This window comes from Sapajus apella, unplaced genomic scaffold, assembly GCF_009761245.1.
Source record: "Sapajus apella isolate SASKATOON/1434 unplaced genomic scaffold, GSC_monkey_1.0 scaffold113, whole genome shotgun sequence".
Lineage (NCBI taxonomy): Eukaryota > Metazoa > Chordata > Mammalia > Primates > Cebidae > Sapajus > Sapajus apella.
In genome coordinates this window covers 2832637-2852959 of record NW_022437053.1, presented here as the reverse complement: position 1 = coordinate 2852959, position 20323 = coordinate 2832637, and the positions used below count along the sequence as shown (strand labels likewise).

The 20323-nt window shown below is 36.0% G+C and overlaps 1 long non-coding RNA gene and 3 other non-coding genes across 4 annotated transcripts in view; all 4 read right to left on the bottom strand.

Moving 5' to 3' along the window:
- Positions 1-18230, bottom strand: part of LOC116537734 — a 40307-nt gene extending 22077 nt beyond the window's left edge. The window contains exons 1-3 of the long non-coding RNA XR_004263294.1: positions 17273-18230; positions 1296-1628; positions 731-834 (exon numbers count right to left, since the gene is read on the bottom strand). This is a non-coding gene — a long non-coding RNA (uncharacterized LOC116537734). The remainder of the gene's footprint in view (positions 1-730; positions 835-1295; positions 1629-17272) is intronic.
- On the bottom strand, positions 13039-13096 carry LOC116537787. Its single transcript, XR_004263335.1, has one exon. It is a non-coding gene; the product is annotated as a small nucleolar RNA SNORD108 (small nucleolar RNA).
- On the bottom strand, positions 14859-14925 carry LOC116537786. The gene has a single exon (XR_004263334.1). It is a non-coding gene; the product is annotated as a small nucleolar RNA SNORD64 (small nucleolar RNA).
- LOC116537788 lies at positions 17642-17716 on the bottom strand. Its single transcript, XR_004263336.1, has one exon. It is a non-coding gene; the product is annotated as a small nucleolar RNA SNORD107 (small nucleolar RNA).
- Positions 18231-20323: the final 2093 nt, after the last annotated feature.

Here is a 20323-nt window from a genome sequence, read left to right as displayed (position 1 = left end):
TGTCTCTGCACGCACCTGTGGCAGGACAGGTCTCCATAACAACTGTTTCTTAAGTTAAATACTAAAAGCTGAGTCATTTCCCTTACATAAAGGCTGGAATATCACAAAGACCCACCAAATTTTGAGTAGGCCTTTCTTGAACCTTAAAGCATGATTAAACAAGTTTTATTGGGGGTCTGAAGAAACTTTCCAGGCCTCCACAAACAAGTTTATTGGGGGTCTGAAGGAACTCCCCACACCTCCATGATTTAGTAGGAGACAAGATAAGGGTAATCACCTCAGCACTTGGACCCACCTAGATTACGTAAATTTACTGAGGCTCCAGAGGAAGGTCTCCAAGACTCAGACCTTAGTTATAGATTACTTATGTCTTCAGATGAATACACATTTACACAGACATAGAGCTTAGAAGGTATATAAGCTCTGGAAAACTTCGTAATTTTGAGTTGGTGTGGCAACCATTTCCAGGTCTTCTTCCTATAACCAGCTGCAGAAATAAAAAGTCTCTTCCTCCCCAGTTCATCTGCATCTTGTTATTGGGCCATGAGAAACAGCAGCCTGACCCTCACTTTGGTCTGGCAACCAATCTATACCTACACTTGAATAAAATGTATTTTAAAGGCTAACGCATTTGATAATTCCAAGGTGCCCCCAAAACACCCCTGTACCAGTATTATTTTCCTCAGCTCAGGCAAAACCTCATCACCAAATAGTACCAGAATCTTCTTACCTATGTTTTCAGTTAACTTGTAAATTAAGGGACTCCATGAGAAATGGATGTTCCTGAATACTCGCAGGTTAGCTGCAAATAAGTCTTTCATTCATCCTGATTACCTAAGAAAAACAATATCCAAAACAGAAACATTTAGATACAAATCAGGCACCAGAACATAGCCTTAGGATAATTATAGGCTAGCCAGGCATAGTGAATAGAGAAAATCAAGTACACCAGCAACCATTTCACTTTCTCACTAACTTTAAAACCACAGCTTTTAGAAAAATTCTTACAATATTTAAAATTCATCCCTGCTAATTTTGAATTACCTATAAATCTCCAAAGGCCTACTCAACCACTTTAAAAGGGAGGAAGCAATCTTTTTTCAGTTTATACTAAGATAATGAAGGATAACTTCCACCTCATCCCTAGAGATACCACCTCCAACATCTTGATCTAGTCAGTATACACAAATACAGCATTGCCACTATGAAAATTTAGTCTCCTTATAGAATGTTTCAGTTAGTATCTCCTTTTAGTCACTTGCTTCTCACCCCAAATTTTACTATTTTACACCTACCTCAAATTCCATCTTCTGCTTCTTTCCTTTGGTAATCCAATACTGTTTCATGGTAGTAGCTGCATTACTATCTAAATCACATGCTCTTTGTGAGATCAATCAAAAACTGTTCATAACGGCTGTTGGGAATAAGAAGTTGAATACTACAGCCCACTGTTCCTAGGATGTTGAATGTCAAGGATACAGACAGGCACAAACTGGTTGTCTCTTTAAAATTTACTGTTGTTTAAATGTCCATTTTGAAATATCTTTTGAAAATTTCAGGTACAAAAAGTTGAAGTCGTCCTTCTATTCTCCCTTCTCCACAGAGGACTGTTAAAACTCTGTCATGTCCTTCCAAACAATTTTCATATTATTTTCTAGATTTTTGTCATGTAGCAATATATAAATACATCCATATACAATCTTTTGATTTTAAACTCATATGTTACAATTTCAAAGCATATTTAACTAATCACCATTATCACAACACATATTAAATGTCAGAATGACAAGCTGCAAGTGTAATTCATTACTTTTATAATTAACCTTTAATATTTCAGTTATAAAAACTAGAAACATATGCAAAGACCTCTGTAAACAACTAGTTGTTCACTGAAACATGACATAAAATACCAGTTCAGCAGTACAAAACATATTCCATATAGAAATTGTTTAGTGTTAGAATTACATTCATATTAAAGAAGCTACAATAACTGCACTCTTTCATTATTGACAGGTATCTCAGATATTTATGATTTTATAGCTAACCTATAACATATTTAGTAAATTTTTGAGAACTGGAATAGATAAAATCCCAGTAGCCAGCTATAACACTTCAGAACTTTTACAAAGTATCAATTTGTCATTGCCAAATGTCTGCTTAAAAAGACACAAAAATGTATACTTTTGATATATCCAATATTCTATCTAATACTGGATAGAACCTTTATAAAAATTTTCCTAATTTACATTGTAAACTTGAAATCTATGATTATCATATATCTGATAGTTTTTAAAAGCTTTCACAAAAATAAAAAATATTCATAACCAGTTTTCTCAAACTCATGTAAATATGGAAAGAGATTAGAAAAGTTATAGACCTGCTTACTATTTAATGAAAAATCAGCATACATTTAGATGTAACGTCAGTGGAATGCTAGAAATATCTGCAAGCTTAGAAATAGAGCAATAGTTCCATAGTTTGTTTTTTGATATGGCGTTTTGCTCTTGTTGCCTGGCCTGGAGTGCAATGGCATGATCTCAGCTGGCTGGAACCTGCGCCCCTCCCGGGGTTCAAGCGATTCTCCTGTCTCAGCTTCCCAAGTAGCTGGGATTACAGGGGCCCCTCACCATGCCTGGCTAATTTTTGTAATTTTAGTAGAGACGGGGTTTCACCATGTTAGCCAGGCTGATCTCAAACTACTGGCCTCAGGTGATCCACCCACCTTAGCCTCCCACAGTGCTGGTATTATAGGCGTGAGCTGCCACACCCAGCCACTAGCTCCAGAACTTTTCTTTTTCTTTTGAGACAGAGTCTCATTCTGTCGCCAGGCTGAAGTGCAGCGGTGTAATCTTGGCTCACTGCAACCTCTGCCTTCCAGGTTCAAGTGATTCTCCTGTCTCAGCCTCCTAATTTAGCTGAGTGGATGCCACCATGCCCAGCTGCTTTTTGCATTTTTTAGTAGAGATGGGGTTTCACCATGTTGGACCGGCTGGTCTCTTGACCTTGTGATCTGCCCGCCTCAGCCTCCCAAAGTGCTGCAATTATAGGCATGAGCCACTACACCTGGCAGTTCCACAATTTTTTAAATGAAAGCACTAATCAGTAAATGAGTGAAAGATTAATACCCTTGAGATATATCAGATCTATGCCACTAAATTTGGATGTGCATGTGTATATTTATGATATATATGGATATGAATTCAAATAAATTTGCAAGGAGTACAAATAACAAAAGAACAATTATTTAAATAATTTTCTAACACTCAATACATCTATTTAATTTATAATGATCATTCTCTTCTCAAGTCTTCCTCTGTCTTTCTAAAGATGAAATATCCAGGGGGTTTTGTTTCTTTGTTAGCAGTATACAATGCACATACAAAAAATCAATGGTTATTTTTCTTATACAAGAGACCCTAACATTCAAAAGATATGGAGGCAATCTACTATTCCCTCTCAAAACGCACAAACATCAAAATGTTACACAGTAAATCCCAAGAGGGCCAATTATTGATTATCTATTGTACTACTGAAAACGCGAAGGAGTTGATTATGATACTTTACAATGAAATTATTTATAAATTTATACTTTGTTGAGACTCCATGCGTCTAGCAAACCTAGATCTTTAGAAAATGACATTTGTATGTTATTTTGTCTGTCATGCAGTCCAACTAAATACAAAACTGTGTTATTCAAAGAGGTAGAATTTTTCCTTATAAAAGACATTTCCTACACTGACGATAAAAGTCTATTTATATAATGCCCTATCAACAATATCCCTACAAAATTAAGACTGAAGTTTTAAAAATATAATAGAAGCACTAAACGATGGTTAAAGTATCTTTTCTGATTACAATTCAAAGTTGAAAATACGCACTTTTAACTTTTTCCTTACACTAACAACCCAATAGATACCAAAATATGTCAGGAAACCCAAAATGTTATCGGGTTCATTGCCAAGACATTTGCAAAACACAATGAAACCATGAAATTTTACAATGAGTTATTTACAAAATTGTACTTTGTGAGACCCTACACATCTAAAAAGACTAGATGTCAAATTTTTTATCTATTATTTACAAAGTTGTCTTGAATATTGTCATGCAACCATGGGAACACATACAGAATTTTGTATAGTTCCTAGAGGTAGTAGAAAATCTCTTTAATGAAGTCGTTTGTATCTTAAACAATAACAGAAAAATTATGGTATCAAGAAGTACATCTGGAAAGACCAAATGCATTTACATGACATTTCATGTAAGTTTTCTATTTTATTTATTTATTTTGAGATGCAGTCTCACTCTATTCTTCAGGCTGGAGTGCAGTGGCACAATGTCGGCTCACTGCAACCTCTGCCTCCTAGATTCAAGCCATTCTTCTGCCCTGGCCTCCCAAAGTGCTGGGATTAGTGGCGTCAGCCACCTCACCCAGACTTCATCTACGTTTTTAAAAATACGCAATTCATATATGATATAATGGTAAACTATATAAGAATGGGTAAAATGCAGAGAGTCTTGTCATTTCCTCCTTCTAATATCCAAATGAAAACTTGATAAATTTTGTTTATCTCCAAGGTCCTGGGTATCAATAATCAATTTCACTGCCACATTAGTTGCAAAAGACAATAGTACTAACAAATTTAAATAAGATACTTAAAAAATTCATACTTTGTCAGACTTTCTATACATCTAGAAATACTAGATGTTTAAAATTAAATATTTCATTTGCTTATTATTTACAAAAATGTCTTGGTTATTGCCATGCCAAAAAATGAACAAAACTATATAATAAGAATCTATGGTATGTTCTTAAGAAAAATGAATTGCATCATGAACCTCAGTACACCCAGGAAAATAAGACATACCTTTCAATAGAGAGGTTACTTTTATATGAAACTGACCCAAACAATTTAATTAATTAAAGTTAAATTTTACTTTTAAACGTGTGGGGGGAAACTAGTCTATCTTCTCCTTTTCTAACATGACTGCATATACACATTTAATACATAAGCTTAAATATGTGCAAGTAATTTGTCTTTTACAATACCAGCAATGCAATGAAGACTACAAAAAGTGAAAAGAACAATTCCAAAAGAAAAATGTGTCTCTCCTCTTTATCAACAAACTATGTATTTACAAAATTGAAATGTTATGGAACAACTATGATAAACACAGCTATTTAATGGTAACCCCAAGAGAGCCACCCATACAGGGCTTTTAAAATCATTTGCGGGGCTAAGCAAAGTTTAACAAAGTGATGCTTGGAATATATTTATGTCTACACTATCTATAAAACAACAACAACAAAAAACTAAAGAGGACTGCAAAGTTGTCTGGCAATATCCATGGAGGGGGATTGGTACCTGTACCGCACCCCCATACCAAAATCAGCACATCTCACTCCCTCAGTCAGCTCTACGGAACCTATGGTAATGACAATGGGGTGCTGTTTAACCAGATTTCGGATTCTGCCAATGCTGTACTTTCCAGCTGCATTTGCTGGCAGATGAAAACCCCGGAGGTAGGAGGGTCGACGTGACAACTGTACATTACAGATATGAAATGACAAAGTATTCAACATCCTTATCCATGTGCCTCCCAACAAACAAGTCAATCAGGAAGCTAATGCCTATATTAATGATTTTTAAAAATATATTCATCAGCAATGTCTATGTATTAATAGAAAAAGAATAGATTATAAAGATAGAACCTGACTCTACACACAGCAATCTAAAAATCCCACTCTACCATACAGGTTTGGTATCCCACTTCACTTCAGCAAACATAAAAAGCTTCTGACCTATATTTTTAGGTAAAATATATCCACTAAATATAACAAATTTCTACACATTTATAAAGGTAGATGACATATTATATACATGGACATATCAACAATCAAATAAACCTCTACATAAACACCAAATTAAAAAACAAAATAAAGGTTAACACTTCTATTGGTAAAAGATCATTTTCAATCACACTTTAACATTCATGTATTATACATCTTCATGTATGTGTACGGTGGGTGTTTCTACATACCTAGGAAATTCAGATGTTATTCAAGATGCTTATCTATTATTCACACAGCAGTCAAATGCTCTCCAGCTCTATCCAAGCACCCAACAGCCCAATAAACACAGGAAGGGACAAGCCACCAATTAGATTGGAAGAAAAAAAATTAAAATGTACATTTTCATATAAAAACGTTTTAGAAAAAGACTATCTCATTTTTTAAAACTTCAGAACCCAAAACCCAAAAGACCCTCAAAATCAAACCTCAGAAGAACAAACATGCTAACTCCTTTGGCAAACAATAATTCTACTTTTGAATGAAAATATATTTCCAAAAATAACAGTAATTGCATATTCAAAAATGTTGTATTTATCTTCTATGTACAATTTATACTCTACATCAACTACATAAATCCCACATAAACATGGCATAGCATTTCTACTGATCAAACTCAAGTGTGTATGTCCTTGCCTAGTAGTTCACTGGTCACAAAATATGCCTATTAATAATCTGTATGCAGATGCTAAAAAGCAAAAGGTAACATTTGTCTACTCTAGCAGCCACACAATATTTCAGGCAATTTAAGAATATTTCTATTCTATGGCAATAAATATTGTTTATACAGTGATATGAATGTATAAATAAACCTGCATACACAAATACATGTGTAATTCCTACAAATCAAAGAGTAAACATTTAAAGCAAAACAATTATATATTGTGACTGTTTTATACACATCTAACAAAATTCCCCTTCACTGCTCAATTATTTACACATATAAATGATCTGACTATGGGGAGAAGGGAATAAAAGCTTTCACTAAATATGTATGTATACATTATTTAGAAACATGCAGACATTACCCCTCCTATGATTTAAAAACACGTAACAACCATGTATATTGTATACACATAACACAAGTGTTCCATTGATCAGCCAAACACCTAATAAACTCAGGTTTAACATCCCATTGCTAGCATTCCCATAACATACTTAAAATGCCTCTACGAATAGAAACATTTTAAATCAAAACAAGTCATTACTGATGAAAGTCACATTTCTTTGGCAAACGGGAACTTTTTTATCCTATGCTATTTGACTGCATATGGCAATTTTTTTGTTATACAAAAAACTGCATATACACCATGTTGTAGCTGTGAGAAAAACACAGTCATATATATATTTCTATTAAGATATATAGTATTATAATAGAAATTATAAGAACATTCCAATTATAACTACCACAACCTAAAAATTAAGCCCAATATGATCCAATGAAGTTTGCTTTTTGCAAGCAAAACTGGTTCCATCCCACATGAATTATATAGAAAATTAGACGTTAAAAATATTTACCATATCCACCAGCAATGAATTAGTGTTTCGAGGCAATTTAATGAATTAATATTCCGAGAGGTGATTTAACACTCCCACTAGCAAAAGGAAAGCAGTCTACCTTTTTACAATGTAATGTTAACATATATGCAAGACTCCCAGCATCTTCACGTGGATTTAAGTCTGGAGGCCCTGCAACATATGCTCCTATGCATACAGGGCTCCTGACACCCCACCCTGTTATCTCCAAAATCCACATCTAATATTTGCCTAATACTTACAAAGGCATCTAGAGTCTAGAAACTCCTATCTGTAACCAATGACATTATTGTGAAACAATTTAATCTCCCCCAAAATGTAAAATGTCAGCCATATCTACGCTGGTTAAGATTTAGTAACACAATCTGGTTGATTACAGATGCAAAGTAATATAAAAGCCCACCCAACCCTTAACATGCAAGTGTTCATTGAACCTGGCTGGCCTTTTCGGCAATTCCATCATGAAAACAATCTTACACCATGAAAATTTTAACAGAAAGATCACTGACAAAATAACATCTACATCCATGACTTTGATACATACAGCAGCACTAATAAAACTTTGTAGTTAGAAGTTGTATACATTAAGTTTCCCCAGAAAAACATCACAGCAATAAACCAAAATAAAAGGATTTTTAATGTACACAGGATTAGTAAGAGCCCACTCAGCGGTATCTAACAATTATATTTCTACAATCATTTTCTAAAATGCTTCTATATACTTTAGCAAACTCATTGTTAGCAATATCTATGTATCAAGAAAATGTCATAAAACAATTATACTTATGAACTTTATATAATGTATCCTCAAATGCACATAAACAAAATGCCTTTTTTTCTAATTAAGATATAAAACACTTTCCATGTCATTTTCTATTGCCCTTATGCACTCAACAAGTGAATACAGAATTGTACACATCTTTAAACCGTGACCTGAGAATTCCTTTCTAACATCTGTTCTAGAATAAAATTCTACCAAGTACGTTTTCAGAAGCTTCCCTAGGAAACCAGCTATTTAGCCACAGCAACCATATTAACAAGCTGAACAGATTCATGTTCAAAATCCGTTTGCCTTTAACTAATTACTTTCCAAGTAAGATCATGCAAAAAAATACAACTATTACAAATTTAATTTCATTGTCTGGCTTAACTAAGGCACAATGAACAATTCATACACATTATTCAATGTGTATCTTATATTTTCACTTCAATACTATTATCCAAACATAACTTTTCCACATATTTAAACAAACCCATGAGCTAAATATATCCAGGAAAAGAAGTTAATACAATTTGAATATTTGGAGCTCTTTCACAATGCTAGCACAAGGGTGGGAATGATGTCCTTAATGCATGTGCACACAAGTGTATCATGTGCAGGGCTTTTACTGGTAAATCTTTCAAATGCAAGTAGACTCTCCATAGCAGGAAAAAAAAAAACCTTGGTTGAAGTTCAGGCAAGTACCAATCTATATTTCTTTCTTCCAAGGCTTTCTAGCTGATGAAGCATCTAGCTGAATTCAACAATGTTAACCTTCCCCTTCTATCAACATATTCCTGCAGGGTTGGCTTGTCAATTTGAGTTTGTGCAGATCAGCCAAAATATTTCAAGTTTTATACATTTGAAACGTTTTTCCACAGATATTTATTTATGCATCCGCCAAGCTGTGACTCAGATGGCATTCTGGGGAAGAATCTGGAATGAGTTACTGTTCTGATTCTATAAGGCAGCGGCAAGTGAGAGCAGATCTGGACCACGGCTCTACAGCGGACCATGGCCAAAGACCCTTTAAAACAGCCGTCTCCATGGGACTTTAACCTTCCACCACAGTCAAGAAATAAAAGTGCTCCAGAAGAATCTGTAAACTACAATTTTCTCAATGTTGGGGTAGTCACTCATGTTACTCCCTCCTGCTCATATATTTCAATGAAAAAAAGGTTCACAAATCTACCCTAAATCACAAGTTGCAATCAGTACTTCCTGATGCAAAACTTTCTAAAAATTTTTTAAGGAGAAGATTAGAGTGAAGGAATGCCACAAAATATACTAATCCGAATGTTCAGTGTCCACAAGTGGGTGGTTTCCAGAGTTTATTGTGGCAAAAGATGTTCTAAATATTATAAATTATGCAATCTTTGTCCTCTCTCTTGATTATTGCTTATTTTAAAAACTCTTCAAACATGACAACTGCTCATTTAGTAAGAAAACCTGGCCAAGTGCGGTGGCTCAAACCTGTAAACCTAGCACCTGTAAACCAAGGCAGGTGGATCACGAGGTCAGGAGCTCGAGATCAGCCTGACCAACATGGTGAAACCTCACCTCTACTAAAAATACAAAAACTAGCTGGGCGTGGTGGCACACACCTGTAATCTCAGCTACTGCGGACGCTGAGGCAGGAGAAATGCCTGAACCTGGAAGGCAGAGGTTGCAGTGAGCCAAGATTGTGCGACTGCACTCCAGCCTGGGCGACACAGTGAGAATTCATCTCCAAAAAGAAAAGAAAACCTGATGAGGTTTGTCTTGTTTTTCCCACGTCAGCTCTGCCAGACAGATGAATTAAAGAATCTGAGGTTAGAAGCAAGGGAACCAGCTGAAAGTATGTGAATACAGTTAAGATGACAAAGCCCTCAGATGGAAGAGAAATTCCAAATCAGTTATGTAATGGGGTGAACTGTATCTTTTGTACAGTAAGTTTCTAAAGGAAATAATCCTGGTCCATCTTTTTTAAGCTCCAATTTAGCCCACGAACGAAAGCAGTCTCCTTGCACCCTAGCTGGCATCTCCTGTATACGTCTCTTCAGAATTGACAGCCACATGTATCACAGTGATCTTAAAAGGATGTTTCTGAATGTAAATGAGTTTGAGACATTTCACAAATTTACTTTCCAGTTATTCTTCTTCATCTGTTCATGTTTTGTCCATTTTCAAAATAATTCTTCAAGCCTTCTTGTTTACATTGAATTGCAGATATTTACGTCTACTACAGGAATCAACAGAGTAAATAACCAGTATATTTTGCCAACCCAAATATAACAGATGCATTTTCATTTATTTTTATGTTGTCAACTACTCTCAACCCACTAATAAGTAAACTCTGTCTTAACCTCTCCAACAGCAATGGCCTCTTGATTTCTAACAGATTTGCTCAAAGGACAAGTTTACGTGAACACATGCTTTCTTTTAAAATGTATGGAGTATTTATTCTCCAGTGAGCTAGCCTGAAGTAGGTGGAGGTATCCAATAAAAACACAACCTTAAGGAACCACCTTTTCTACTTTTAACAAACCCCCAACCAGAAATATGGCAATGTCTTAGGAATCTCTCTACTTGATGAAAAACAACTTTAATTTAAAGCAAGACAATATGTCCCAATTCCCTACTCTCAGCTATGTGGTAACATGAAATGTGCTTTTTCTTGACCTAAACGCTAACAAAGGAGAGAAAAAAAATCAAGGGTGTAACAGACAGCCATACTTTGCCTGTACTCTACTAGGGGACAAATTTGTTTTACTTTCTTCATTCATGTATTGACTCTACTAATGATTGTGGTTAACAACATACCAATGGAACAAAAACTGACTATCCATCTAACACCTTAACTAGACACTAATTATTATGCTAGGCCTTGAAGAAAGTGCAGTAAAAACTACAATCAAGGCATCTAATAAATCATTAATGTTAACTTCTCTCTATGAGGGAAAGATATCAGAAAAGTCAGTGTATTTAGTCTTTTAAAACTGTTATTTCCAAATTCTGCCATGTACTCATCTTAGACAAATGAAAAGCATTATTTCAGCAAGTCAATGCTTTTGAAGAAGTTATCGTTGTTGTGACTTTAATAATTTCTAAGGGATGGAATTTTTTAGTTTTTCTTGCTACCTTGACATCATTACCTAAGGCTGTAATTCACACAATAGATAAAAACACCCAGTAAACCTAAAATGTGAAGCCACGGTGTCCAGCCACGCTCACGAGAGAGAGTTACACATCATATAATTGACATTACAATAAAAAGTACATGTCCCAAATTTGTTACCATCCTCCAAAATAATTTCAATAATTCAAAGGCCATATATATGTTTAAATCCTCTGTAATTTCTTCTCACTTTATTCAGTCCAAGCCAAGAGGTATGCTTGTTTGAAGTCTGAGTTTCTTGTTCAGTTGCTGTATCACAATTAAGTCTGATTTGACCTGAATATATCCATATTCTTCAGCACTTCCAGACCTGGAGGGGTTTCAGCTAAAGTGGTTAATATTACACTTTTTAAGTAAGAGAACAGTCCATTGTAACACTATTCCCATCACTGGAAAACAGTACTGAATTTCCAAAAACAACTAACATCACTGGAATGCCAAGCTTTATGTTGAAATTTCCGAAAAAAAAAAAAAAAAAAAAAAAAAAAAAAAAAAAAACAGTATTTCCCAAACCCAAAATATATAAATCCACCAGAAGTAGATGCTTAACATAAAACAATAAATAAATAAAACTAATTATAATAAGTTCAGTAATTAACATTAAATACAAACAGGATTACCTTTCCTTCTCCCAAAAGGGTAGTTATTAGGCAGAAATTACCACAATATATTCGTCGAGATTACTATCTGCTCATAAAATATTATTTTTTAATCTGCTGTTTTCTGGAATTCTTCTTTTATCCAAAGTGAATTTAGCTGGATTGAATTTAGAAATAGCTGAATTCACTCAAAGTTAGTTTATTTTAGATTTAAATGGGTATAGTTGATTCATGCTAGGAAAATTATCAAAAATAAGCTTGTTTCCTCATATGAGGTAGGTAATTTAAACTTACATTAGAAATGTATTATTGTTAAGTGATATATGTCTAGTATTCCCCAGGAAATGACAAACTGTTTATATATATACACACTATTCTACGCTGATTTACATTATTATGTAAGACAACTTTCTCTGAAGATTCCCTGGTCATGATCACATTTGAAAATATGCTATAACATGATTATTTCATTTTTTATATCAGTGTATAGTAAAAGACATACAATAGCACTCTAAGTGTGGTTCGTAGAATCTGCAACATCTAGGAACTTGATAAAAATCAACTTTTCATACTTATGCCTAATAAGCCAGAAATGCTAATGTCATGACCCAGTAAACTGTGTTGAGAAACCCTCAGGTGATTCTTTTCAACAATCAATTTAACAAACCACTAACTAACCAAAGCTGCCTAGAAATATAGTCCTTTATAATAATTTAGCAAGAACATACATTTAATCAGCACACCTTGCTAATTAAAACAATCTCAGTAAAAGACAGTATTACCTATTTATACCTCAAGAAAAGGTACAGAAGCTAACACGGAAAAGGCAGCTGAAACTCCTTCTCTGAAGCAAAACAGAAACTTGCATGTAAATGATAATTCCGACTCCTAACATATAACATCTATTGTTCCACAATTCAAACAAGTTTTCAGATTTCCAACAAATGAAACAATCATAGTATTATTCTCAATTCACCTTTCTCCCTCCATACAACTGAAGAACATGCTCTAACCACATTAAACTTTGTTTCTTTCCTTGTTTTCCTCCTACTACTCATTAATGTAATTTGCCATCTACTGCTAACTCATTCCTTCACTACTCTCAGCAAATTGCTTTTATCATGAATTAGCTTGGATGGACCTCAGACTCCTTTTGCAGGAATGGAAATGTCATCCAATTCATCTCATCATCAATCCAACCCTCCTCCTACCACTCCACCAAAACACACACACACACACACACACACACACACACTCACTCACTCTCACTCTCTCTCTCTCTCTCTCTCTCTCTCTCTCTCTCTCTCTCTCTCTCTCTTCCAGAGATTCTTATTTTTAGGGCATTTATTTTAGGTCTTCTGTGAAGTATCACCCCTCAAATGAGGTTGTTTGGTTGGGCTGAGCCAGCAACTACCACTGTATTCTCTAGATTGCACCAAGTATCTGAAGATCATAGACCCCCTGTCAACACTACACCTCAACAAACCTGGCACTAATTCCCTCTTTTTACCACTTCCTGGTTGTTTAGAAACTAATTCAGTTAGCAGGAAGGGAAAAACTCGTATTTCTCAGTTCATCCAACATATCCCTAACTGCCTGGATCAGGAACACTAACATTACCAAACAAATCTGAGAGGTTATAAATACACTAACATTTCTACCAGAAAAACAGAAACTCAAAGACAAGAACTTTGTAAAGAATGTTCATTTCTCTGAACCCCAACAGCTTTTCTCTGTAAACCAGTCATTTGTCATGTGGTCACACAGTACCAGCACCCACATCATTAATATATACATATGTATACACATAACACATACAGAATTTATCCACTAAGGTAACAACTAGATAATACGATCTTGCTATATTCAACTGTTCATGGCATATATTTTAATATAGTCTTTTCTAAATCACCTTTTAATTCACCATCCCTCCTTCATAATAACTACTTAGAGGCAAAACACAAGCACCTACTCATAGAATGTCAATCACACATAACTAAAGAACCATCAATCATACAAGCAAAAATAAGAGTATAGAATAATGTGTGATTAGGGATGTAACTCAAAAAATGCATGGTATTTTATTTAATCCCCATGGGGCTCAGCATCAAAAACTATATAATGCCATTTCATTCCCTTAACTGAATCTAAGAGTCAAAACTAAATCTCCACTTATGTCTTTTAAAGATACAGCAGTTAACTTAATTAAAAGTAGAATTGAGCCCTGTAAATGTAACTTGAGCATTCCACTAAAAATATAAATCAAGTCTCATCTCAAACCAAAGAAATGTCTCAGCCACAAATTAGCAATTTCTCAATTATATGCTAAATGGAGAAGTTGCCTCAGTGATAAAAACATGCTCATGAAACTTTCATACAAAGTTGGAACTGGGTGATGAAAGTGATGGGGTTAAAAAAAAAAAAAAAGAACATGGGAGCTCCCAAGTACTTACTCTCTTGAAGTTAGCACTTGAAATGCATAGCAGAAATAAGCAAAGGTATGGCCGTGTGGGGTGAGCGGGTGGCTCACACCTGTAATCCCAGGACTTTGGGAGGCTGAGGTGGGTGGATCACTTACAGACCTTCCTGGCAAACATGGCAAAGCCTGTCTCCACAAAAATATACAAAAATTAGCTGGGCATGTTACCACATGCTTGTAATCCCAGCTCCTTTGGAGACTGAGACAAGAAGTGTCTGAACACAGGAGGCAGAGTCACAGTGAGCCAAGATTGCACCAAAGATGAGACATACCAATGCAATGAACATAGAACACCCTCTACAAAAGGTTAACTGTACTAAAGGATATAGAACCAACTTCCCTCTATTCCGCTGGAAAGACCTACAACACGCCATTATCTTTAGCCTGTAACTGATATGAAAAGCCTTGTGAAACATAGCGTCTAAGAATTTATGTCTTGAGTATTTGTGTCCTGAGTCCTTAGGACTGATACTGAGGCTGGACTTCAGAGTAATCACATTGAGCTTTACTTCATCATGCTCAGTAAACACAGCTCATCACAAATCCAGCCCAGGTCTTTCCCAATGTCTTTCCCATCAACTAGTAAAAATATGTTTTAAAAAAATTAATCCCTACAGACAGCGTATCTCTACCCATAGGGACAATCCATGGCCTGGAAGAATAAACGATAAGAGTTTTATGTGACTATGGATAAAAAACAACAACAGTATCATTCAAAGCACACAGATTTAAGGAAAAGTATGAAGACACACACAGTCATCTATATGAAGGAAACACACAACAATCTACATGAAGGAAACAAACACACACACACGAACACACGCACAACCAATCTGCCACGCTGGGTCTCATAGAGCTAAATACAATAATCATTTCCATTAGCAAACTGTCCAAAGAACTGAAACGGAAATATCCTAATGCCACCACTGATATTATCAACAACTTGCTATTCTCCACAATAATTCAATGTAAACCAATTTTAGGACTAGAGTACACTGAAAACATACTTCAAAATATTCCAGAGTTAAGTGTAAACAAACGGTATGGAAATACAAAGGAGGATAAACAAAATCCAGGCTGACACAACATATGATGCACAAAGTCCAACAAAAGGATTCTGAAGGAGGCCTAAACTAACTACTAACTTCCCTGACAAGCAGCAAAGTAGCAAAGTAACACAATCCAAATTTTATAATGAGAACTCACACTATTATTCCTGATACCCACCTCCTAAACATGAAATCATTAGATTTCAGGAACTGTATCCTTCCAACTCAAATGTTTGCTACCAAAGAACAAATAATGTAACATAAAATGAAAATATCTATACCAACATGGCATTCAAAAGAGGGGAAACTGTCCAAACAATTCAGACACACAATTACCTAACCCTCTTGGTCACTGTATTCTCATTAGTTCAACAGAAAATGATTTACATTAACTGAACATTAAGTTCAAATAGAGGGTCCTTCTTGAATTTTGGGCCCTTAGTATGGACCTCACTTCAAGTTGAATCATCTCAGCAAAGCAAATTAACCCAGCCAAGCTTTTCCTACTAATGATTTCTACATTATTATTAGTTCTTAAAACTCATGGGCAAGCAAGCATTGTATTTCAAAACAATTCCAACGACCCAGCTAGATGACACTGAAAGTGGAAGAGCTAGAAATACTATTTCTCCATGTCTGCAACCCCCTCCTTATTGTACAATACCTCATCCATTTACCAACATGTATTTCTACAATAGTCCCAACCACTCTACTTTCTATTGGCTTAACAATCCATCATTTGAACTTTTTAACTCAAAAATTTGTACTTTTCTTCCCAGAGGAGTCTTATCTGTCTTATTCCCAGGCTGGAGTGCAGTGACATGGTATTGGCTCACTGCAACCTCTGGCTCCTAGGTTCAAGCAATTCTCCTCCCTCAGCCTCCCGAGTAGCTGGGATTATAGGCACACACCACTAAGCTTGGCTAATTTTTGTATTTTTTGAGACAGAATATTGCTATGTTGGCCAGGCTATTCTCAAACTCCTGATATCAGGTGATCTGCCCACCTCAGCCTCCCAAAGTGCTGGGATTACAGGCTTGAGCCACCATGCTCAGCCTCAAATATTTCTATTTAATTAAGTATTCCCTACCTCATTGTGCAAAAGAGACCTTCTCACTCCCGTAAAGTCCAACAGCATTTGCTGATTTCTACTTTTTAACCACAACCACCAAGTAACCCCAAAACCATAACCAGAAATACACTGTAAACAACACTGCAAGGTACTAAACAAGTGCTGGTGAACACTAAGTCAAATGACCTGCATTTGGGAATGGCTAACTACTTCATGGTGTAAATGTATGAAGTCAGATATTAGGCCTAGATTCTGATCAGATATTCTGTCATAAAGAAGTAATCGTAAAATACCTAAAAACTTGTTTTCTAACATGAAAAAAATTAGCTCTTGGCACAGTGGCTCACACCTACAATACGAGCTGAGGCAAAATGATGGCTTGAGGCCAGGAGTTCAAGACCAGCCTAAGCAACAGTGTGAGAGTTCAGCTCTAAAAAAATTACAGAACTAAAATTAGCCAGGCATGTTGGCATGTGACTGTAGTACCAGCTACTCTGGTGGGTGAGGTGAAAGGATCGTTTGGGCTGAGTTCAAGGCTGCAGTGAGATATATTAATGGCACTAAATTCCAACCTAGGCTGTGAGATAATATCTCTCTTTACAGAAATTAGTATTGCCGTCCCATTCATTGAATGCTTAGTATTTCTTAAACATCTATTGTCGGCTTTGTACAAGTTGATCAACTGCACACAGCTAAAGAAAAAAACATAGAAACAAAATCAACTGTCCTAAAATGCCAATAGTATTCATGTAAAAGCATGTACTATACTCACTGTGTTCCATAATATATGCTCCATAAATATTATTCCTCCTCCTTCCTGGACAACGCTTAGAACCCTAGAACTCTGGCACTTTTATTTTTTTTATCCGAGAGGTGGTAGTCTCATTTTTACACATCCTTGTTTCCATCTGACCAAGTGCCTGTGCCTTCTGCGATCCAGGGCAAGCTTCTTTTTAGCTTTCAACAACGTACAACATGTAGAAAAAAAAAGTAACTCATAGTATCTACACAAACAAAAAAGGGTATCTGAGGAACTAGCAAAGTGCAATACTACACCTGCCATTTTTATGTATTCAAAGTTTTCACAACATTTTCTGCAGAAAATCTTGAAATCACAAAGTCTAGTGAGGCACACTGACTAGATTTCAGAGTGTCATTTTTAAGCTCAAGTTTTGAAATCATTATGTTCAGACAAGGTCCTGTATCATCATGAATCTAGCCAAGGCCTCTGCAATATACTCTTATTTTTCTTTACAATGTTATTTTACCTGAGCAGTTTATGTTTCTGTCCTAAAAGCACTTAATACGATTTTCAGCCTCGTTGTGACACTACTGAGTAGGATCCACACTGACGACACGTCAAAGTTTAGCCATCAGATTCTCTTCCTTTCAGAGGCATCAACTAAGTGGTCAAAGTATGGTATCACATGACACTGAAAAAGTTGCAACACAAATATCCTATTTCAGGCCCAGATGTCATTCTCCCACTACAAAAATCCCATGAAAATATACCTTCCTTTATTACATAAAACTCATATACTAAACATTAACATGTCTATGAACATGATGAAGAGAACTGGAATGCAAATGTAAGACAGAACGAAGCAATGTACTACTGACTAAAAGACATACCTTTAAAAACTTCAACCCATGGCTGGGCATGGTGGCTCACACCTATAATCCCAGCACTTTGGGAGGCTGAGTTGGTCAGATCACCTGAGGTCAGGAGTTCGAGACCAGGCTGGCCAACACGGTGAAACCCTGTCTCTACTAAAAATATAAAAATTAGCTAGGTGTGGTGGCCCACACCTGCAATCCGAGCTACTCAGAAGCCTGAGGTAGAAGAATCGCTTCAGCCCAGGGGGCGGAGGTTGCCATGAGCCGAGATCACACCACTGTACCTCAGTCTGCACAACAGAGTGAGACTCTGTCTCGAATAAATGAGTAAATAAAGACTTCAACGCACAGATTGTAACTACTTGCTGAAATCAGTAAAGGTAGTATCATAGGTAAATATACCAGATAAAGGGTGTTTTCACTAATATCTTAAACAAGATCATGAAAATTCTAGACAACCAGCACTATTTCATGTAATTATCTATATAGTTCCCACTTGTAATATTCTATTACAAGAACCTGTAAGAAACAAAATGGGCCAGGCGCGGTGGCTCACGCCTGTAATCCCAGCACTTTGGGAGGCTGAGGCGGGTGGATCACGAGGTCAAGAGATCGAGACCATCCTGGTCAACATGGTGAAACCCCGTCTCTACTAAAACTACAATACATTAGCTGGGCACGGTGGCGCGTGCCTGTAATCCCAGCTACTCAGGAGGCTGAGGCAGGAGAATTGCCTGAACCCAGGAGGCGGAGGTTGCGGTGAGCCGAGATCGCGCCATTGCGCTCCAGCCTGGGTAACAAGAGCGAAACTCCGTCTCAAAAAAAAAAGAAACAAAATACCAGTATGTTAATAACAAACTTCTGAAATTTGACATCATAATTGATAAATGAGTTCACAAAAGCAGGGAGCTCCCTAAGCAACTTTCAAAATCCTTTTAATTCCAAGACAAGTTTACCCACCACATAAAAACAGAATACCTCAAATACTTCATAACCTATTTTAAGGTAGCATAATTATCCCAGAATTCTATTTGAAATTATTCTATAAGCTACAATGAACGCATGGCAAACATGATGTGCAACATGGATATATTTGTGGAGTCAGTTAATAACATGCATATCAGGAAATCAGAAAGTTGTTGACCAATCATGTTTTAGATGAGACATGTATTTATTTTAATACAAGAATATAGGATGGTTGTTAAGTAACATCAAGCATTAACTACCAAGAATATTTGAAGACTGGTATGTTGATGTGCATCCCTAGTGGAAACATACAGAAGCACAGACTAGCATTCCATAACAAAAAATTCACCACACTCAATTATACTAAAATCTACAACCAAAGTTTTCTTCTATTATATCATCACAATCAGGATTCTCAAAAAGTCCAGAATTTCCCAACAAAAGAAAACAGTATTATCACCAAGCAAAATAACTACAAGAAGCAAGAATCCTGCAGAATCTAGAGTTCTTAAAACTTACCTTTAACTCATGTAACAGGCCATATTCAATTAAAAATATCCTGAAAACAGGTTTTCTTCAAATATGCTGCATAATCATTCATGCCATAATCTAAGGCCCATCTACATCAGCGCACCAATGCAAGGAGAAACGCTTCCCCTCCAAAAACAAAAAAAAAGTAATCAGTTATAAGTACTTGAGGAGCAGTATAGAAAGAACTCACAGGTCTCTCTACATACTACCCACCCCACAGTTTGCAGAGGAAAAGTGTTCGTCTTATCAGTTAATTTGTCTGAACTGAGAAGCTCTGCCTTCAAAGATCCAGATAAAGTACTTTGGTTCTGGCTTTGGTAAATCAAGAAGCTTGTTTGAACATTTATAAATTCTGAAAACAGTGATGTCACTCCTATATTATATACTCTCCTAAAGCAACTAAGGCTTGGCCTCTTTTTATTTTCCTTACCTGAGAGTGGCCATTAATCCTTGAAGCTATTTTGGCAGAGACCATTTATCAAGTCAGTAACAGGAACTGTTGTCACCGATAATTCCTCTTCCTTGGGTGATTACCACCTGCAAGGATGTGATTTAAAAGATGGAAAAGGTGACATTCACAACCACTACTGGTAAATTCAAGAGAAAAAAATGTAATTCCAATCAGTCTATCAGTATCGTTAGCATTAACACCAATCTCTGTAGCACTTGGTAAAATCCACTGTTATCATCACTGCGAATCATTCCCTTG